This window comes from Salmo trutta, chromosome 2 (assembly GCF_901001165.1).
Source record: "Salmo trutta chromosome 2, fSalTru1.1, whole genome shotgun sequence".
NCBI lineage: Eukaryota > Metazoa > Chordata > Actinopteri > Salmoniformes > Salmonidae > Salmo > Salmo trutta.
The window spans coordinates 61,729,591-61,753,680 of record NC_042958.1 but is presented as its reverse complement, the minus strand read 5'-3'; the positions used below and the strand labels follow the sequence as shown (position 1 = coordinate 61,753,680).

The 24,090-nt window shown below is 41.6% G+C and overlaps 1 protein-coding gene across 2 annotated transcripts in view; it reads right to left on the bottom strand.

Annotated features, from left to right (window-relative positions):
- Positions 1–24,090, bottom strand: part of ankfn1b (ankyrin repeat and fibronectin type III domain containing 1b) — a 293,724-nt gene that overhangs the window by 232,880 nt on the left and 36,754 nt on the right. The window lies entirely within an intron of this gene.

The following is a 24,090-nucleotide window of genomic DNA, read 5'->3' as shown; positions in this document are numbered from 1 at the left end:
CAATTGCATTTTATTAATGGCAATTTGAATGCACAGATACCGTGACGAGATCCTGAGGGCCATTGTCATGCCACTCATCCTCCGCCATCACCTCATGTTTCAGCATGATAATGCACGACCCCATGTCGCAAGGATCTATCTGTACACAATTCCTGGAAGTTGAAAATGTCCCAATTCATCCTAGGCTTGCAAATTCACCAGACATGTCACCCATTGAGCATGTTTGGGATGATCTGGATTGACGTGGTATGACAGCGTTTGTTCCAGTTCCTGAAAATATCCAGCAACTTCGCACAGCCATTGAAGAGGAGTGGGACAACATTCCACAGGCCACAATCAACAGCCTGATCAAATCTATGCGAAGGAAATGTGTCACGCTGCATGAGGCAAATCGCAGTCACACCAGATCCTGACTGGTTTTCAGATCCACGCCCCTACTTTTTTTTTAAAGGTATATGTGACCAACAGATGCATATGTGTATTCTCAGTCATGTGAAATCCATAGATGAATTTATTTCAATTGACTGATTTTCTTATATGAACTGGAACTCTTATATGAACTGGAATTTTGTTCAGTATAATAAAAACAGAATATTATTGACATAAAAGGTTAGTAGCTGTGTTAGTCCAGTCACTGGCTTGTCTAGGGTCAGAGATACTGTCTATCTATGGGAACAACTGCAATCATTTTGCAAGCAACATTGCTAAAATGAATAAAATAAAATGAACCTTATAAATGTTACCTGTAATACTCATCTCCTGTAGCCTAATTGTCATCTCCTTCTTTTCATAGTGTACCTAAATTACAAGGGTTAAAAGGTATGTACAAAATCTGGTATATGGTTTGCCTCATATACTGTACATTGTCTACTGGTATCATTTTAAATTGAGAACATACACTGAGTATACAAAACATGTTCTTTCCATGACATAGACTGACCTAGTGAATCCAGGTGAAAGCTAAAATCCCTTATTGATGTCACTTGTTAAATCCACTTCAATCAGTGTAGATGAAGGGGAGGAGACAGGTTAAAGAATAATTTTTAAGCCTTGAGACAATTGAGATATGGAGTGTGTATATGTGCCATTCAGAGGGTGAACGGGCAAGATAAAAATGTAAGTGCCTTTGAACAGGGTATGGTAGCAGCTGCCAGGCACACCGGTTTGTGTCAAGAACTACAACGCTGCTGGGTATTTCACGCTCAACAGTTTCCTGTGTGTATCAAGAATAGTACACCACCCAAAGGACATCCAGACAACTAGACAAAAGTGTGGGAAGCATTGGAGTCAATATGGGCCAGCATCCCTGTGGAATGCTTTCAACACCTTGTAGAGTCCATGACCTGATGAATTGAGGCTGTTCTGAGGGTAAAAGGGGGGTTCAACTCAATATTAGGAAGGTGTTCCTAATGTTTCATATACTCACTGTATAGCTCAACATGTAAACAATGTGTGAGTTTAGCTATTCTCTGCTTCAGATGACAGATGCCCATAAGGCCAGTAATGCCATCGTACTGTAGGTCTATGGCTGCATTGGCGATGCATGCCATATGATAAGCAGCAAAATGGATTCACATAGCAGATATACTGAGAAAAAGTGACAACAGAATAAAACAGATAGGTGATCTTACAACTAGACAAAAAGGAAATGTTAATTTGAGAATAAAACACAGAAACACAGACACAGAGACAGAATCCATTCCTCTCTTTATCGCAGGATTGGGATATATGATTAATTAACATAGACAGTAGTTCATTTTGAATAATAGTTTAACAATTAAAAGTTTAAACACTTTACATCCAAGAATCAACACTTAATCTCTTCAAAATGTACAAAAATAAATACAAAATAAATAAACAATAGATACTTGAGTAGTAACAAGAAGGCTTTTATTACTTACGCATATTTCAGGTGAACAACAAAAAAAACTCCATACCAACGGTGGCCATCCTTGCTCCACTGATCCCTGATCTGCTGGGTGAGCAGACTTCTATTCCAGCCCAGCAATCGCACATTTGATTATCAACTGATTAGATTTGATAAGTTGAATCAGGTGCGTTATGGCTGGGCTGAAACAGAACCCTGCACATCCAGGAGATCTTCAGCAGGTTTGGCCTGCTCCAATTGTAACAAGTTTATACATTGTGTGTGATGTTTAACTCCATTTTTGTATGCAACATTTGCTAGCATAGGTAGGCCTACACATATATCCCATGGCATATAGGATATACCCTTACTGTCTCAGGACCTCTTTTAATCTGCAAACAGGCTTTTACAGCTTTCCATATCTAAGGACAGAAAACATCACAAAGAAACAGGCTTCATTATACTCAAATTAGACAGCACCAAATATTATGTTGCTATTATCTCTGTCTTCAAAGTTTAACCCTCCAGGGCCTGGAACTGGAGAATCTTTTCATAAAGTTATTTCCTGCCTAGCCTACACTCTCCCTTTACTGACAGCTGGAGCTGTAATTTCACCCTCGTCCATGGCTGTTGTCTACAAATGCATTTGGAGACTGTGTTTTTAATTTACAATGATTAATTACATCCAGCTGGCTAGCTAATAGGAAGTTAGCTAGCTGATGTTATTTAATTCACTTAGCTAGATAGCAGCTTAGCTAGATAGCAGCTAGATAGCAGCTAGATAGCAGCTAGATAGCAGCTGAGTTAGTCTACTGTAGCCAGCTAGCTAATATATATATATATATATATATATATATATATATATATATATATATATATATATATATATATATATATAGATATATATATAATTTTTTTTTTTTTACATTTTAGAAATGTATTTACTTACTTGAATAGGTTCTCCCACTGCTTTCGTTTTTCGGGGTCCTTACAAAAACAAAATAAGGGGCAATCTTCACAAGGGGGACGGCAGGTAGCCTAGTGGTTACAGCGTTGGACTAGTAACTGGAAGGTTGCAAGATCAAATCCCTGAGCTGACAAGGTAAAAATCTGTCATTCTGCCCCTGAACAAGGTAGTTAACCCACTGTTCCTAGGCTGTCATTGAAAATAAGAATTTGTTCTTAACTGACTTGCCTAGTTAAATAAACAACATTTTATGTTGTGGACGAATGGAGACAAGGAAAAAAGTGTGTTTGTCCTCAGAGCGATTTAGAACGTGTTGGGACGTTTGACTTTTGCTGCTGGGAGCCATTGGACCATTTAAAAAATGTTCAGACCTCCAAGGGAGGTGTGACAAATTAATAACCATTATTTATTTACTCTTTATTAATAAGTCCTGTGCTTATTAATAAGCCATGCACCGTATCAGTGTGTGGAAATGTGCCGTTCCACCCCACCGTCTCACAGCCAACGCTCACACACACACACACACACACACACACACACACTCTATCATGTGCGCACACACACACACCATTTTTTGGGTTGAAAAAACAAATGTAAGAAAAAGTTTCACATGTGCTTTTGCAACCGGCGGGATTAGAATCCGGGGACTCCCACAGGAGAAGCCACTGTGTTTTTACATTTTAGTCATTTAGCAGACGCTCTTATCCAGAGCGACTTACAGTAGTGAATGCATACATTTCATAATTTTTTTCTCCGTACTGGTCCCCTGTGGGAATCGAACCCACAACCCTGGCATTGCAAACACCATGCTCTACCAACTGAGCCACACGGGACCGTGAATATTGACTGTCATTCGCAGAATATTGACTGTTCAATTCAAAATAGGGCTGTCAGCTCAGGTGCATCCGGTTTCCATTGATCATCCTTGAGATGTTTCTACAAGTTGATTGGAGTCCACCTGTGGTAAATTCAATTGAGTGGACATGATTTGAAAAGGCACACACCTGTCTATATACAGTAAGGTCCCACTGTTGACATTGCATGTCAGAGCAAAAACCAAGCCATGAGGTCGAAGGAATTGTCCGTAGAGCTCCGAGGCAGGATAGTGTCGAGGCACAGATCTGGGAAAGGGTACCAAAATATTTCTGCAGCATTGAAGGTCCCCAAGAACACAGTGGCCTCCATCATTTTTAAATGGAAGAAGTTTGGAACCATCAACACTTCTAGAGCTGGACATGGCCAAACTGAGCAATCAAGGGAGAAGGGCCTTGCTCAGGGAGGAGACCGAGAACCCGATGGTCACTCTGACAGAGCTTCAGAATTCCTCTGTGGAGATGGGAGAACCTTCCACCTCTGCAGCACTCCATCAAGCAGGCCTTTATGGTAGAGTGACCAGATGGAAGCCACTCCTCATTAAAAGGCAGCCCGCTTGGAGTTTGCCAAAAGGCACCTAAAGTACTCTCAGACATGAGAAACGAGATTATCTGGTCTGATGAAACCAAGATTGAACTCTTTGGCCTGAATGCAAGCGTCACGTCAGGAGGAAACTTGGCACCATCCTGACAGTGAAGCATGGTGGTGGCAGCATCATGCTGTGGGGATGTTTTTCAGCGGCAGGAACTGGGAGACTAGTCAGGATCAAGGGAAAGATGAACGGAGCAAAGTACAGAGAGATCTTTGATGAAAACCTGCTCCAGAGCGCTCAGCACCTCAGACTGGAGTGAAGGTTCACCTTCCAACAGGACAACAACCCTAAGCACACAGCCAAGACAATGCAGGAGTGGCTTCGGGACAAGTCTCTGAATGTCCTTCAGCGGCCAGCCAGAGCCCGGACTTGAACCCGATCTAACATCTCTGGAGAGACCTGAAAATAGCTGTGCAGTGGCACTTCCCATCCAACCTGACAGAGCTTTATAGGATCTTTGCAGGTTTTTTTTATACATTTGCAAAAATGTATAAAAAACAGTTTTTGCTTTGTCATTATGGGGTATTGTGTGTAGATTGATGAGGGGGGAAAACGATTTAATCAATTTTAGAATAAGGTTGTAATGTAACAAAATGTGGAAAAAGTCAAGGGGTCTGAATACTTTCCGAATGCACTGAACTTAGCTTTGCTACACTCATGTTAATGAGAAAATCTCACTTGCTTTTCATGCAGTCAACAATCGAATTATATATCAAAATGACCAGAAAACTCAAAGTTTAGTTAAACATGTTATTTCTAGATTTTGAAGACGTAACCACGCGTACAAACATGAAAACGGGATAAAAAAAATAAAGAGACATGGAGAGCTAGCTTTTCTGTTCTTTTCACTGGGCTTCTTATAACGGTCACGGACCAACGTACGAAGAAGAGAAGCGCGCATTTGCAGCAGTAATACTGAATGTCTCCCCCTAGTGGTAGCGCTAAGTATACATGTAAATCAGTGCAACACCATGGAGGTTATCAATAATAATGGAGTTGATGGCCCAATAACCTTTTTACAGAATGGCATTGCTACTGCAACATGTTAACACCACCTTTTCACATGTGAAGAGAATAACACTACATACACAAGGACTCCCCTGAGCTGAGAGAAAAGCTGAGGCAGATTGGAGGGATCTGCATGTCTTCCTGCCTGCTTGGCTTCAAACAACATTCTCACATGAATCTCCTAATCCACTGGCTCTTCCACGGCAGCCTTGCTCAGATCAAGTCCGCCCCAATGCTCCAAATCAATTTGAGAGCTCCCTAATAGAACTGTAATCTATTCCCAGCAAATAATGACCAGACCAAGCATCTCCCCACGTTGTTTAGTTGCGTCCCAAATGGCTCCCGTATTCCCTATAAAGTGCACTACTTTTGACCAGAGCCCGATGGACTGCACTACAAAGGGAAAATACAGTAGGCTGCTGTTTGGGACGCACCCATGGCCTCGCTGGCAGGCACTATAGGATGGTTAAGCTTTTTATTTACTGTACTGTAAAGGGGCTAAGCGTAAGGATTTGGTCATTATGGGAATTATGCAAATGTAACAGCCAAGGAACTTTATGTAACTGTTTGTCAACGATTCAAGAATCATTATGCTAATTTGACATTAGCATGTGTTCAAGGGCTGGCTGTGACTGGTGCTAGCGCCATGCTCTTGGCCCCAACACGAGTAAAGCTATTTTTAAAGGCGGCATGATGAATCAATTTCATCAAGAGTTGACAAGTGCTGACAATCCGACATAGGCCAACAGTATGTTCTGTACATTCTGTACTATAATGAAGATTGGAGCTTCACTTCAATTACATTTCCATTCACTCACAAGGATTTTTTTTTCTCGAAACAACCACATTCAATGCACACATAGATATGGATCTATTTAAAGAAGCGGGAAGATGGTTGAATTATTGGTTAGATTCAATTCCACTGTCCTATTATATTGTGAAAGCTGCGTAGCGCATTCACACTAATACCACATCAACACGGCAAGCATGGAATACCAGGAGACGTCTTGGAAAGAGTCTAAAATGATTCTTCCTTTTATATTTGTGCCACAGGAGCTGTGTGTTGTTTTTTTGTTGTGCTTTTGCCCTCTGCCTATTTGCTTGAAAAGAGAGAGTTTTATTTCCAACAGTACAGAGAAGATACAGGAGCCTATAACATAATTCCATAGAAAATGGGGGTGATTTCACCATAAACGGCACTGTTGAATCCCTCGTTTCACTCTCACACGTTCTCATTTCATCCATAATTTCACAGTATCATGTGGATAATCCCAATCCATGCTGATACAGTATAGTGTCATGGCCTATGCTCAGCCTTGTCTCAGGGTAGTAAGTTAGCGGTCTAATGATATCCCTTTGGTGATGTGGTGTAATTTTCCTGTCTTATCTGGGGTCCTGTGTGATCTAGGTATGCTCCCTATAATTCTCCTCTCTCTTGCTCTCTTCCCAGAGGACCTGAGCTGTAGGACCATGTCTCAAGACTACCTGGCCTGATGACTCCTAGCTGTCTCTGTCCTCAGTCCACCTGGTCGTGCTGCTGATCATGTTTCTGCTGTTCTGCATGCGGCTATGGAACCCACACCTGTTCACCGGACGTGCTACCTTGTCCCGGACCTGCTGTTTTGACACTCTCTCTTTCTCGACCTTTGAATGCTCGGCTATGAAAAGCCAACTGACATTTACTTCTGAGGTGCTGACCTGTTACACCGGCAGGTAGCCTCGTGGTTAAAAGCATTGGGCCATTAACTAAAAGGTTGCTGCTTCAAAACCTGAGCCGGCAAAGTGGAAAAATCTCCCGTTCTGCCCTTGAGCAAGGCAGTTAACATCCAACAACTGCTCCCCGGGTGCTGATGATGTGGACATTGATTAAGGCAGCCCCCCGCACCTTTCTGATTCAGCGGGGTTGGATTAAATGAGGACGACACATTTCAATTGAACGCATTCAGTTGTGCAACTGATTAGGTATCCCCTTTCCCTAACCATTGTGATTATTATTTGACCCTGCTGGGGGTCTATGAAGTTTTGAACATCTTGAAGAACAATCTGGCCTTAACCTTTCTGAGAAGGGGGTTCCGCTAGCGGAACACCTGGCCTACAGCCAGTGAAATTGCAGGGCGCCAAATTCAAAACAGAAATCTCATAATTAAAATTCCTCAAACATATAAGTATTATTCACCATTTTAAAGATAAACATCTCGTTAATCCAACCACAGTGTCCAATTTCAAAAAGGCTTTACGGTGAAAGCACACCATGCGATTATATTAGGTCAGCGCCTAGCCACAAAAAACCATACAGCCATTTTCCAAAGAAGGAGAGGTGTCACAAAAGTCAGAAATAGCGTTAAAATTAATCACTAACCTTTGATGATCTTCATCTGATGGCACTCCCAGGACTCCATGTTAGACAATAAATGTTTGTTTTGTTGGATAAAGTTAATCTTTATGTCCAAAAACCTCATTTGAAATTGCCGTGTTATGTTCAGAAATGCATTGTCTCAAACAAACATCCGGTGAAAATGCAAAGAGCCACATCAAATTACAGAAATACTCATCATAAACATTGATATAAGATACACTTCTTGTTAATCCAGCCGCTGTGTCTGATTTCAAAAAGGCTTTACGGTGAAAGCACACCATGCGATTATGTTAGGTCAGCGCCTAGCCACAAAAACCATACAGCCATTTTCCAAACGCTAGCGCAATTGCTAACTAGCATTAGCGCAATGACTGAAAGTCTATGGGTAACTGCTAGCATGCGGTTTGACACCCATAGACTTCCAGTCATTGCACTAATGCTAGTTAGCATCGGCTCACAAAACTACCTCTAACTTCCTTCATACTAGACACAGTGACATAAAAATGGTATCCATGAGTTAATTTGTCTCTGGGGAAGTACAAAAAAGGCATCATTGCCAAAATCCTGAAGTATCGCTTTAATGGCCATGTACTCTTATAATCTCCACCCGGCACAGCCAGAAAAGGACTGGCCACCACTCGGAGCCTGGTTCCTCTCTAGGTTTCTTCCTAGCCTCATGCATTTCATGGCTGTTTTTCCTAGTCACTGTGCTTCTACCACTGCGTTGCTGTCGCTGGGGTTTTAGGCTGGGTTTCTGTATAAGCACTTTGTGACAACTGCTGATGTAAAAAAGTATGTATAAATAAATGTAATTGATTGATTGATGGTGTTCGGGATTAAGAGGATGGTCTAACTAGGTCTTTCAAAGATAGAATGTGAGGATATGTGGCGGATGTGGAAAAACATTTATTTAATCCATTTTAGAATAAGGCTGTAGCATAACAAAATGTGGAAAAAGTCAAGGGGTCTGAATACTTTCCGAAGGCACTGTATTTACAAGTAAAGTATGTATGTACAGAATATGCTGAAATTTACATCCAATTCCACAGAGATACTTTCGAAGCAGAGATGCTAAGAGTACAGGCAAAATTATGGGATTGGGGGAGGGGGCATCTTTGCGGCAGGGGGCCTTACGTTACATTAAATGGGAATTCTATGTGATCACATCAGGAGAGTGAGAGCAAGAGAGGATTGCAAAATGAGTTATGTGTTGTGACTGGCTGTGTGTAATGTGATGCGGTAGGGCAGGCAGACCAGTGCTTACCATGATAACAACAACACTGGCTTGATTCCACACATGATTGGACGTCGTGAGAGACGGAAAAGCACAGAATCCCTGAACAGTTTCCTCCCATCATGTGATGAAGTGTCCATTATCTTAATTCAATCTATGAGTGTAAAAAAAGTGGTTAAAATAAACCTGGCCAACCAAACGCATGAACGTGCGCACGCACGCACACACGCACGCACACACACACACACACACACACACACACACACACGCTGTTGAAAACTCATGAACACGTCCTTGTTAAGACTTCAATCTATGATGATATGTAGTCTAATGAGCATAACAGGCTTTTGGTTAGGATTTTTTTGTAAACCAGCCTTTATTGAATGTACAATAAAGGCTGGTTTAAACTCAAAACTACACATAATAGTATTTCCATGTGACTGTTATTAAGCTAATTCCCTTTCTGTGGTTATATTATATAAATGGTTACGGATAGTGTGAACACACACATCCAGACGATTTTGCAGGTGAAGGGTATTTAATAGAAGTATTTCATCTGAGAATTTATGTACAGTGCCTTCGGAAAGTATTCAGACCCCTTGAATTTTCCACATTTTGTTACATTACAGCCTTATTCTGAATTAGATTTGTTTTTAAATCCTCATCAATCTACACACAATACCTCATAATGATAAAGCAAAAACAAGTTTGTAGAAATTTTTGCAAATGTATATGAAAAATCTGAAATACCTTATTTACATAAGTATTCAGACCCTTTGCTATGAGACTCGATTTTGAGCTCAGGTGCATCCGGTTTCCATTGATCATCCTTGAGATGTTTCTATATATTGATTGGAGTTCACCGGTGGTAAATTTAATTGAATGGACATGATTTGGAAAGGCACACACCAGTCTATATAAGGTCCCACAGTTGACAGTGCATGTCTGAGCAAAAACAAAGCCATGAGGTCGAATGAATTGTCCGTAGAGCTCCGAGACAGGATTTTGTTGAGGCAAAGATCTGGGGAAGGGTACCAAAATATTTCTGCAGCATTGAAGGTCCCCAAGAACACAGTGGCCTCCATCATTCTTAAATGGAAAATGTTTGGAACCACCAACACTCTTCCTAGAGCTGGCCGCCTGGCTAAACTGAGCAATCAAAGGAGAAGGGCCTTGGTCAGGGAGGTGACCAAGAATCCGATGGTCACTCTGACAGAGCTCCAGAGTTCCTCTGTAGAGCTGGGAGAACCTTCCAGAAGGACAACCATCTCTACAGCACTCCAACAATCAGGTCACTCTACCATGACAGCCCACTTGGAGTTTGCCAAATACACCTAAAGGACTCTCAGACCATTAGAAACAAGATTGTCTGGTCTGATGAAACCAAGATTGAACTCTTTGGCCTGAATGAAAAGCGTCATATCTGGAGGAAACCTGGCACCAGCCCTAGGGTGAAGCATGGTGGCGGCAGCATCATGCTGTGGGGATGTTTTTCAGTGGCAGGTACTGGGAGACTAGTCAGGATTGAGGGAAAGAGGAACAGAGAAAAGTACAGAGAGATCCTTGATGAAAACCTGCTCCAGAGTGCTCAGGACGTCAGACTGGGGCGAAAGTTCACCATTCAACAGGACAATGACCCTAAACACACAGCCAAGACAGCGCAGGAATGGCTTCGGGACAAGTCTCTGAATGTCCTTGAGTGGCACAGTCAGAGCCTGGACTTGAACCCAATCTAACATCTCTGGAGTAGAGGTCGAACGATTATGATTTTTCAATGCCGATACCGATACCGATTATTGGCGGGCCAAAAGAAGCCGGTGCCGATTAATCGGCCAATTTTTTTAACATGTATTTATTTGTAATAATGACAATTACAACAATACTGAATGAACACTTATTTTAACTTAATATAATACATCAATAAAATCCATTTAGCCTCAAATAAATAATGAAACATGTTCAATTTGGTTTAAATAATGCAACAAAGTGTTGGAGAAGAAAGTAAAAGTGCAATATGTGCCATGTAAAAAAGCTAACGTTTAAGTTCCTTGCTCAGAACATGGGAACATATGAAAGCTGGTGGTTCATTTTAACATGAGTCTTCAATATTCCCAGGTAAGAAGTTTTAGGTTGTAGTTATTATAGGAATTATAGGACTATTTCTCTCTATACGATTTGTATTTCATATACCTTTGACTATTGGATGTTCTTATAGGCACTTTAGTATTGCCAGTGTAACAGTATAGCTTCCGTCCCTCTCCTCGCTCCTACCTGGGCTCGAACCAGGAACACATCAACAACAGCCACCCTCGAAGCAGCGTTACCCATGTAGAGCAAGGGGAACAACTACTCCAAGTCTCAGAGCGAGTGACGTTTGAAACGCTATTAGCGCGCACCCGGCTAACTAGCTAGCCATTTCACATCGGTTACACCAGCCTAATCTTGGGAGTTGATAGGCTTGAAGGGGTGGGTATAATTTGTGGAACGTTCCAACAGGAATCTGTTCCAAAAAACGTAAAGTAAAAGGTTGCCAACCAACAACGCATACAAAGTGGCAGCGCATACAAACCTAGCTAACTAGCTGCCGAATAGGCATCAACTCACCATGTAGCTTATTCTTAATGTTTGTCCGTAGGCAACCAGAGTGAGGACAGACATTTTTCGGAATAAACGTGATGAGTGAAAAACGCAATGAAATAGACCACTCCCTACCCGGTATCTTATTCTGCCGCTATACAACTTTGTATGCGTTGTTTTTCGGCAACCTTGTTATTTACAAAGTTTTTGGAATAGATTCCTGTTGGAACGTTCCACAAATTATACCCACCCGGCTTGAAGTCATAAACAGCTTGAAGCACAGCGAAGAGCTGCTGGCAAAATGCACGGAAGTGCTGTTTGAATGAATGCTTACGAGCCTGCTGGTGCCTACCACCGCTCAGTCAGACTGCTCTATCAAATATCAAATCATAGACAATTATAACATAATAACACACAGAAATACGAGCCTTAGGTCATTAATATGGTCGAATCCGGAAACTATCATCTCGAAAACAAAAGTTTTTTCTTTCAGTGAAATAAGGAACCGTTCCGTATTTTATCTAACGGGTGGCATCCCTAAGTCTAAATATTCCTGTTACATAGCACAACCTTCAACGTTATGTCATAGTTACGTAAAATTCTGGCAAATTAGCTCGCAACGAGCCAGGCAGTCCAAACTGTTGCATATACCCTGACTGTGTGCAATGAACGCAAGATAAGTGACACAATTTCATGTTAGCAGGCAAAATTAACTAAATATGCAGGTTTAAAAATATATACTTGTGTATTGGTTTTAAAGAAAGGCATTGATGTTTATGGTTAGGTACATTTGGTGCAACGACAGTGCTTTTTTTGCAAATATGCTTGTTAAATCAACACCCGTTTGTCGAAGTAGGGTGCGAATCAATGAGAAATTAACAGGCACCGCAGCGATTATATGCAACGCAGGACACGTTAGATAAACTAGTAATATCATCAACCATGTGTAGTTAACTAGTGATTATGTTAAGATTGCTAGTTTTTTATTGGATAAGTTTAATGCTAGCTAGCAACTTACCTTGGCTTCTTGCTGCCCTCGCGTAACAGGTAGTCAGCCTGCCATGCAGGCTCCTTGTGGAGTGCAGCAATGTAAGGCAGGTGGTTAGAGCGTTGGACTAGTAACCGGAAGGTTGCAAAAACGAATCCCCGAATGCCCCCTGAACAAGGCAGTTAACCCCCGTTCCTAGGCCGTCATTGAAAATAAGAATGTGTTCTTAATCTGACTTGCCTAGTTAAATAAAGGTGTAAAAAAAATTATAATAATAATTTAAAAAATACAAATTAAAAAAATCAGCAAATCGGTGGCCAAAAATACCGATTACCGATTGCTATGAAAAGTTGAAATCGGCCCGAATTAATCGGCCATTCCGATTAATCGGTCGACCTCTACTCTGGAGAGACTTGAAAATAGCTGTGCAGCAACGCTCTCCATTCAACCTAACAGAGCTTGAGAGGATCTGCAGAGAAGAATGGGAGAAACTCCCCAAATACAAGTGTGCCAAGCTCGAAGACTCGAGGCTGTAATCGGTTCCAAAGATGCTTCAACAAAGTACTGAGTAAAGTGTCTGAATACTTATGTACATGTGATATTTCAGTTGTTGTTCTTTAATAAATATGAAAAAAAATCAAAAATCCTGGTTTTGCTTTGTCATAATGGGGTATTGTGTGTAGATTGATGAGGGAAAAAGCTATTTAATTCGTTTTAGAGTAAGGCTGTAATGTAACAAAATGGGGAAAAAGTCAAAGGGGGCAGAATACTTTCCGAATGCACTGTAGGTGTTCTTATTTATTTTGTTCTTATTAATAATATTTGTTCTTATAATCTTACATAAAAACAAACATGAACTTTTGCCTTAACTTGTCTCCTGTAGGTTTAATTGATAATAGCAATAAAAAGTATAAACTACCCTCCGTTCTATTGGCGAACGTGCATTCGTTGGAGAATAAACTGGACGAGCGCCGTTGGAGACTATCCTATCAACGTGATCTGAAGAACTGTAATATCCAATGTTTCTCCGAGTCATGGCTGAACAAGGACATGGAAAATATAAATCTGGCTCTTTTTTCTATACAACGGCAGGACAGAATGGCAGCGTTGGGTAAACTCAAGAGGGGTAGTGTGTGTCTCTTTGTTAACAACAGCAGGTGCGCAATCTCTAATATTAAGGAAGTCTCAAGGTTCTGCTCTCCTGAGTTAGAATACCTTATGTCATGACTGGCCTGTGATGATCAGGTTACAGTGGATCACAGATCTACAGAGATATGGAGGTGGGGGGGTTATATGACCTCACGCCCATCATAAATTATAAAGCAGCAGACCAACTTCTTTCTGGTCTATAATGTGAAAGACTGAAATGTCTGTGTGCCGTATGAAGAGTTTACAGCCCAAAACTACAGAACATCAACTAAATGGACTTTGGGACAATATATATTCATCATCCGAATGGGTTGGAATCAGGATGGATGGAATATGAAAATGTATGTATATTTCATGTTATTGAAAGTTAAATGAGGAATGTTATAACGAAAACATTGTAACTTGAAGAGTTTTCATAATGTATATGTGATGTTTACATACTTTATGTGTAGAAAATATTATGATGAAAGAGAATGTGTTGGTGACGATAAGAGATCATAGTAAATACTAATACCTTGCCTCGTAACTAGCTACGCCCCAGGGAACACAGAGATCGTGTCATAAAGACGATAACACCCCTTTCTACCCTAGGGTATAAAACATGTGGGTTAAGAATTTACATACTAGACTAGAGGACCACGCGCTGCAGCCAAGGTCCACGATTAGTCCCAACCCCGCAAACGCAACACGAGGTTGAACACAAAGGAAACCTCTTAACAATCAATGCTACGGTTGAGTACTGTATCTAAGAAGGTGAATTGAAGCAGGACCACCCGGTTATTCTTTTCAAGTCACCGGTTGTCAACTCGGCCCTCCTACCCACGTTGGGAGCGTTGACACGGTTGATTAGCCTCCTCAGAAGCCCACTCTCACAGAACGAGTGCTAGGAAACAGACAACTAGGAGAAAGGACATTGTGACATCTTGTGGAAAATCAGAGACTTACACCCGATAACGAAGGAAACGACTATCGAAAGAACAAGGCGTCGGCCGAACCTATCCCACTAAGCGGAACTTGGCCCATGAAGAGATACCCAATGGAGACCTTCAACACGTAAATACATGCATTGCAATTCTTACCCATAAGAGCGGCAGTTCGGGGCAAGGTGTTAGGGCTAAAACTAAGCATAGTTTACAAATGTATCCAAGTGTTGCTTTTCTCTCTTGCTCTTTCTCTCTCTCGCTTTAAATCTCCATCTTGTGTAACACATGTCATATTGTGTTGGTCCGCTAGGGACCTGTTGTCATTGTATTAAGTTCTAATCAATAGTCTAGACTGTGTGCGTGTGTATATATCTTATGTAATCATTGAGCTTGTTAGTAAATAAATAATCAACTCAATTTGTGTGGTACGGAATGATTAGTGAGACCCGGGTTTGTGCAGATTTAAAGGACTATGTGACGTTCAGAATGACATTGATATGAGGAAATTATGGACTGGTATGATATCGAGATTCTGATATATCCTTTGATTTAATTCGGGAAACAATAATTAATTAAACAAACTTTTCCCGTGGTGCCTCAGGTCACTGAGTTAATTGTTCAATGATTTATTTAATCACATAATAATAAACATCGCTAAATATTCGATAAATAGCATGTCATCACATTAACGATAGCAACGTCACGACACTTATGATAAGCTGTAAACCATAACTATCTTGGTAAATAGTTTTCATCTATATTTTTCGTAGCTGTCTATTTACCACCACAAACCGACACACGCTTACAGTAAGACCGCACTCAACGAGCTGTATAGGACCATACAAGAAAATGCTCAACCAGAGGCGGCTCTCCTCGTGGCCGGTGATTTCAATGCAGGAAAGCTGAAATCTATTTTACCTCCTTTCTACCATGTCACCTGTTCAACTAGAGGCGAAACAACTAGATCACCTTTACTTCACACACAGAGAAACATACAAATCTCCCCCTTGCCTGCCATTTGGCAAATCTGACCATAACTCTATCCTTCTAATTCCTGTTTACACGCAAACACTCAAACGGGAAGTACCAGTGACGCGCTCAATAGGGAAGTGGTCCGATAAAGCGGATGCTAAACTACAAGACTGTTTCGATAGCACAGATTAGAATATGTTATGGGATTCATCCGATGGCATTGAGGAGTTTACCACATCAGTCACCGGCTTCATTAATAAGTGCATCGACGATGTCGTCCCCACAGTAACTGTACGTACATATTCCCACCAGAAGCCATGGATTACAGGCAACATCCGCACTGAGCTAAATGCTAGAGCTGACAATTTCAAGGAGCGGAGCGCTTATAAGAAATCTCACTACGCCCTCCAACGAACCATCAAACAGGCAAAGCATCAATACACGACTAAGATCAAATGCAAACTATCAAAGATTACAAAGGTAAACCCAGCCACAAGCTGCCCAGTGATGCTCCACGAATGTGGTAGGGCTTGCAAACTATCATGGATTACAAAGGTAAACCCAGCCACGAGCTGCCCAGTGACACAAGCCTACTAGACAAGCTAAATACCTTCAATGCTCACTTCGAGGCAAGCAACACCGAACCATGCATAACGACTGTGTGATCACGCTCACCGTAGCTGATGTGAGTAACACCTTTAAACAGGTTAACATTCACAAGGCCAGACAAATTCCCAGGACGCATACTCAGAGCATGCACTGACCAGCTGGCAACTGTCTTCACTGACATTTTCAACCTCTCCCTGACGCAGTCTGTAATACCTACCATAGTCCCTGTGGCCAAGGTAACCTTTCTAAATTACTATCGCCCCTTAGCACTCACATCTGTAGCGATGAAATACTTTGAAGGCTGGCCATGGTTCAAATCAATATCATTATCCCAGGAACTCTGGACCAACTCAATTTGCATACCGCCCCAACAGATCCACAGATGACGCAACCTCGATTGCACTCCACACTGCCCTTTTACACATGGACAAAAGAAACACCTATGTGAGAATGCTGTTAATTGACTACAGCTCAGCATTCAACACCATAGTGCCCTCCAATCTCATCAGTAAATTAAGGACCCTGGGACTGAACACCTCCCTCTGCAACTGTATCCTGGACTTCCTGTTGGGCTGGTGAGGTTAGGCAACAACAAATTCACCAACGCTGACCCTCGGGGGCCCCTCAGGGGTGTGTGCCTAGGCCTCTCCTGTACTCCCTGTTCGTCTAAATTGATTCCAGATCTTCAATGACACATATATTTTTGGTGAAGGAGGAGTAAGGGCCTGTAACGGAGGAGTGAGCGAGGGAAGACAATGATGCGGCCTCCATCTCTAGCCAAATTGGGGGTGGGAATATCTGTCTGCTCTGCAACCAGTACTGAATGATCCTAAGGTTAGCGGCCCAATAAAATAATCTGAAATCCGGTAGCGCTAGACCGCCGTCTGGTTTGGGCCTCTGCAAAAGCAGTTTTCGTATCCTAGGGGGCTTTTTGTCCCATATAAAAAGTAGATTTAGGCCGTCGATCTTTTTGAAAAATGTATTGGGAAGAAAAATCGGTAGGCACTGATAGAGATGTAAGAAATTAGGGAGAGTTTTCATTTTAATATAATTAATTATTGCGACTAAGGAGAGATGTAGCAAAGACCAGCGTTCCAAATCGTTCTTAGTACGGGTTAAAAGAGGAGCAAAGTTGGCCTGAAAAATGTTTTCAAATCTGATTGTCATGTGCACCCCGAGATAAATAAAACTACTGTGAACAATTTTAAATGGCAAGTTATGTAAAGTGATTTTTTTTGCGGCCACATTAAGCAGCAACAATTCGCTTTTACTGAGATTCAGTGTATACCCTGATAAGTGACCGAAGGATGTGAAAGTGGCAAGGGCAGCAGGAACAGAAACGTCGGATTTGTATTATAAAAGACAATTTGCATATAAAGACAGTTTGTGTTCGTGTCCATATCTGACTATACCTTCGATGAGGGGGTTGGAGCAAAGTGCTATTGCAAGTGGCTATATGGCGATGGCAAACTGTAAGGGACTTAAAGGGCAGCCCTGTCGTATCGATCATTGCAAAGGGAAGCAATCTGATTGAGTGTTATTAGTCCTGACCGAGGCTTGAGGGGATGAGTACAGAAGTCTTATCCAAGTAATGAATATGGTGCCAAAGTCAAATTTATTTTGAGTGTAAAAAAGGTATTTCCATTCCACCCGGTCAAACGCTTTCTCCGCATCCAGGGATATAATGGCTTTGGAGGCATTGGTGACAGAGGGATTATATATAATATTAAATAATCATTGAAGATTGAAGAATGAGTGTCTATTTTTAATAAATCCTGTTAGATCCTGAGAGATAATTGATGGGAGGACTGTTTCCAGACGCGTTGACAGAAGTTTGGCTAGAGTTTTATAGTTGACATTTAGCAGGCTAACTGGACGATATGATACACAGTCAAGAGGGTCTTTGTTTTTTTTAAGAATATGACAAATGGTTGCCTGAGTGAGATTCTGTGGGAGAGCATCATTTACAAACGCTTCATTGTACATTTCAATTAGAATAGGGCCTATTTTAGAGAGAAGCTTTCTATAAAACTCTGCCGAGTAGCCGTCAGGCCCTGAGCTTCTCCCTGATTGAAGGTATTTGACAGCATTAGACAATTCTTCAACAGTGATCGGCTGCTCTAATTTTTTTACCAAATCCCGGCTGACAGTAGGCACAGCAAGTAAATGGAAGAAATTATCCAATATATCCACTTTACTTTCAGAAGTCTATAAAGACTGGTAAAATCTCTTCAACTCATCATTGATCCCCCTAAGGTCTAACGATATCCCAGACGATGTACGAATTTTAGGAATCTGGTGTGATGATGATAGTTGACGTAACTTGTGAGCTAATCATTTACTGGCTTTATCTCCTTGTTCATATTAAGGGCTCCTAGACTTGACATGCAGTTCAGAAACCTGGTCTGTTAATAATGTGTCAAATTATGCTTGCAAAGTTAAACGCTCCTTATAAATATCTGGAGATGGTGAAACGGCATAAATGTCATCTAATTGGACAATACAGCGTGTTAACATAGATAGCCTATCCTTTTTCAGTTTGTTCTCATGTGCAGAGTAGGAAATAATTTCACCTCTGATATAAGCTTCCAAAGTTTCCCAGAGAGAAGACGCAGAGATGTTTGGGTTTCTATTTGTACTTATGAAAAAGTTGCTTTGATCCAAAACAAAATTTACAAAGTGTTCATTACTGAGCAGTTGAGTATTTAGCCGCCAAGGCAGTCGCAGGTTGTCAACAGTTTGAAAGACCACTTCCATAGTAACAGGGGCGTGGTCAGATACAACAATTGGATTATATGAACATGAAGATATGGAATGGAGAAGTCTGTCATCTACAAGGAAGTAGTCTATGTGCGTAAAGGTGTGGTGAACCGATGACAAAAAAAAGAGTATGCTTTTCCAGATGGATTAAAAAATTCTCCAAGGGTCTGAAACTGAGAACTCAAAGAACATAAAGGTTCGGACAACTCTAGCTGAGGTTGACAAGGTAGTAGGTTAAGTGGAGGATCGATCCAAATGTGGGTCTAACCAACAGTTAAAGTCACCACCTAAGATCAACATATGAGAGGACATATCTGGGAGTGTAGAGAAAACCGATTTGAAAAAATAAAATCACCATTGTCCCAATTAGGAGCATAAATATTAACAAGAAGTACCTTTGTATTGAGTAACCTACCACTGACAATTACAGTGAGGGAAAAAAGTATTTTATCCCCTGCTGATTTTGTACGTTTGCCCACTGACAAAGAAAAGATCAGTCTATAATTTTAATGGTAGGTTTATTTGAACAGTGAGAGACAGAATAACAACAAAAAAATCCACAAAAATGCATGTCAAAAATGTTATAAATTGATTTGCATTTTAATTAGGAAATAAGTATTTGATCCCCTCTCAATCAGAAAGATTTCTGGCTCCCAGGTGTCTTTTATACAGGTAACGAGCTGAGATTAGGAGCACACTCTTAAAGAGAGTGCTCCTAATCTCAGTTTGTTACCTGTATAAAAGACACCTGTCCACAGAAGCAATCAATCAATCAGTTTCCAAACTCTCCACCATGGCCAAGACCAAAGAGCTCTCCAAGGATGTCAGGGACAAGATAGTAGACCTACACACGGGTGGAATGGGCTACAAGACCATCACCAAGCAGCTTGGCGAGAAGGTGACAACAGTTGGTGCAATTATTCGCAAATGGAAGAAACACAAAAGAACTGTCAATCTCCCTTGGCCTTGGGCTCCATGCAAGATCTCACCTCGTGGAGTTGCAATGATCATGAGAACGGTGAGGAATCAGCCCAGAACTACACGGGAGGATCTTGTCAATGATCTCAAGGCAGCTGGGACCATAGTCACCAAGAAAACAATTGGTAACACACTACGCCGTGAAGGACTGAAATCCTGCAGCGCCCGCAAGGTCCCCCTGCTCTAGAAAGCACATATACATGTCCGTCTGAAGTTTGCCAATGAACATCTGAATGATTCAGAGGACAACTGGGTGAAAGTGTTGTGGTCAGATGAGACCAAAATGGAGCTCTTTGGCATCAACTCAACTCACCGTGTTTGGAGGAGGAGGAATGCTGCCTATGACCCCAAGAACACCATCCCCACCGTCAAACATGGAGGTGGAAACATTATGCTTTGGGGGTGTTTTTCTGTTAAGGGGACAGGACAACTTCACCGTATCAAAGGGACGATGGATGGGGCCATGCACTATCAAATCTTTGGTGAGAACCTCTTTCCCTCAGCCAGGGCATTGAAAATGAGTCATGGATGGGTATTCCAGCATGACAATGACCCAAAACACACAGCCAAGGCAACAAAGGAGTGACTCAAGAAGAAGCACATTAAGGTCCTGGAGTGGCCTAGCCAGTCTCCAGACCTTAATCCCATAGAAAATCTGTGGAGGGAGCTGAAGGTTCGAGTTGCTAAACGTCAGCCTCGAAATCTTAATGACTTGGAGAAGATCTGCAAAGAGGAGTGGGACAAAATCCCTCCTGAGATGTGTGCAAACCTGGTGGCCAACTACAAGAAACATCTGACCTCTGTGATTGCCAACAAGGGTTTTGCCACCAAGTACTAAGTCATGTTTTGCAGAGGGGTCAAATACTTATTTCCCTCATTAAAATGCTAATCATTTTATAAAAATTTTGACATGCGTTTTTCTGGATTTTTTTGTTGTTATTCTGTCTCTCACTGTTCAAATAAACCTACCATTAAAATTATAGACTGATCATTTCTTTGTCAGTGGGCAAACATACAAAATCAGCAGGGGATCAAATACTTTTTTCCCTCACTGTATGTATCTACCATGGGGATCTGCGATCACATTAGAACATGTAAAAGGTACCGATCTGTGAAGTAAAATAGCCACCCCTCTTGCCTTACTCTGAAATGAGTAATGGAACATCTGACCCACTCATCTGCACCTAAGACTTGAGTGTTGAGATACCTTCAGATGAGTTTCTTGAAGAAAGATGATGTGAGCTTTCAATTGATGAAGGTGGTATAGCACCTTACTACGATTAACTGGGTTATTGATGCCACTGAAATTCCAAGTAAGGAAATTAAAACCATTCCCTCCAGCTGGATGGGCTACACTAGGCTGAGTCATGTCTTAAGAGAGAGAGGATGTGTAAAGGACAAGGTACAATGTAAACTAAATATCTTAGTTGACCCTAATACCGCAAATTTAAAAAACAAAGACAAGCGACAAAGCGCAAAAAAAACATAAAAACTATATACAAATAAAGAGGGAAAAACCCCTACCCTCACAGCCTCCCTTGCCAAAGCATCTCCTCAACTGAGAAACAAGCAAAACCCTATATACAAAAAAAGTTTAGAGCAAGCATGATTACTCTTACTCTGTGCTACCTGAGATTTGTAACCATTTAACCAGAGTAAACCAAACATGCAAAGATTGGTCCCCAGTAGAGTCTAAGGAAAACTAACCTCGGTTAAGAGAAGTTTAAGACCAATAAAAGTGTTAAAACTGCGACTGAACCATGAAAGGTGGCTTAGATCAAAATAAAATAGTAATGATACAAATAAAAAGCAATAATGTGAGTGGAAAAAAATTATATATATGTGCATATCTGCATTGTATCACATTATAGTGGGGAGTCAACTGTATACTCACCAACATGGGTTGGAAATGAAAAGAAAAAAAAGAACGACATTCAAGTGTCAATGAACCCAGCAAAGTTGGCTTCGCTATCTAACCAGTCTGCCAGCCGGCCTGCTAACAAGACCAGCTAACCAACCATTTGTTCCACACCATGTGGTACAACGGCTGCTTTCACACTCTTGTTGATGAAATCGGCTGCTAGAGCCGTGGAGCCGTCCGGTAAAGTCAATCTCAAAACCGCAGGGTAGGTGAGGCCAAACTTCACGCCCGGGCAGGCGCGTAGCTGGCACTTCACAGCTCCAAAGCCAGCTTGCTTCTTAGCCACAGCCGTGGTGTAGTCCGCAAATATCAAGACTCTTTTACCCTTGTAGAGGAGAGGAGATGCTTCTCCCGATCTCCTCAGTATGTCATTGTGGACGTGAAAGAAATGCACCCTGATGACAAATGGTCGTGGGGGTTCTCCACCCCGAGGTCAGCTACACAGGGTGCGGTGGGTCCGGTCTAGCACCGGCTTCTCCTCCAGGCCGAGCAGCTCCTGAAGCAGCTGGGCCATGAACTCCGTCGGTCTTGAGCCCTCCACTCCCTCCGCTATTCCCAGAAGACACCTGTTGTTCCTCCACATTCTTCTTTCCATATCTTCACATCTATTGTTGAGGTATGCCACCCTAGTTGTTAATGAGCCAATGTTAGCCTCTAGCTCGCTAGTCCGAGTGTTGTGGTCTGTAGCACTGCGTTCCAGCTCCGTTAAGGCCGCTCCGTGTTTGTCAAGCTTATTCTGTTTACTCTCGATAGAATTTTTTTAACTCGTCTTTGACCATTGATATCTCTGACCTGAGATTGGCAGAGAGAGTGTCAATTTTACCGAAAATATTTCGGTTTTACAGTTTTGAGGATGCCCATCACGGATTGTAGCAGCTCCACAGTCAGTGTTCCCGCAGGGCCGACATTAGCCATAGCATCCGGTGGCGGGGGTGAATCAGGAGAAGGCGCGGGTTTGCTGCGGCCTGCTCTTCGCAGACTCCGTTTTTGGCCGGGCAGACGACATTACAAACTTACATTTCTCAGACTTGATCTGAATTGTTTAGAGGTCTCTTCAGACGCCTGACCAAACAGAAATATATAACATTTTGCAAGGTTAAATACATACATTTGGTCACTAACTCAGGAGCAATAGGGAAACGCGTTCTACATCCTTGACTTCCAACAGTGCCCCCCGTTGCCTCTCGTTCTAGGGCAACTTATGGTGAATCAATTCGTTGACAGATTTTCAAGCGAATATTCTAATATTCACACAAAGAATAGGCACATTTTATCAGCAGCGGTCTGTTTCCATCAAACGGGCTTCTTGAGGATTGAAGCTGTCTTTAATAACATAGTGCACAGAAAAAACACTGTTTTATAATTTTTTATTTACTGAATAAAAAATAGAAGTTCTATGTGTTTCCATTCCATTTCTAACTCTGTCGATGGTTTTGGCACAAAAAATCTGTGATAAACAGCAAATGTTCCCACTCTGGTCTTCGCATGTGCGGTCTAGCCAACAGCTCGCAGATATAGCACAAAGAGTAGGCTACATAATGAGATTATAGATCACATCAAATCAAATGCATTTATAAAGCCCTTCTTACATCAGCTGATATCTCAAAGTGCTGTACAGAAACCCAGCCTAAAACCCCAAACAGCAAGCAATGCAGGTGTAGAAGCACTCCAGATAAGAGTGAAATCATTTTTACTTGTCAATTGGCAGCCAATCACCAATCATCATGTCACCAGCATATTATTAAGACCCTTGATATTTATTGGAAAGGAGCACCAAGCTCATCACCGTGGACGTTCACCACCCTGTGAAGTTCATCCTAATTTATTTCATCTGTAGCCTAATGAACTTTGCATGCTTTTCCAAGTCGTACTGGGAGAACCACACAACATAGCATCGCGTGACTACAAGTTTACAGTGACATCATGGTTATTCTATACCAACTATCGCAAGAAACCGTTTCCACAGCAATTTGTCGCATGAGCTAGTTCACCGACATAAAATCTCTGTCTAGCGTATTTTTGTTCTTTCGATATTTAGAAAGTTTAGTGACGATTGTTATGTTTCCATCAAGCCTGTCATTGTTTGTTGTCCAACAGGTACTTTTACTTGCATAAAAAAGGTTGGAATCAAACATGGTTACTGATACCCCGTGTGATACCGTTATGCAGTTACAGTTCTGGCTGAGATTGGTCTGTTCATCTCAAAGGAGGATTCTATTGCAAAAAAACTGCAACCATATGGCACTCCCATATATGGTACCCATGGCATACCTTCACATGCACACACTTAGATGAAGGTACGCACATAAACACACC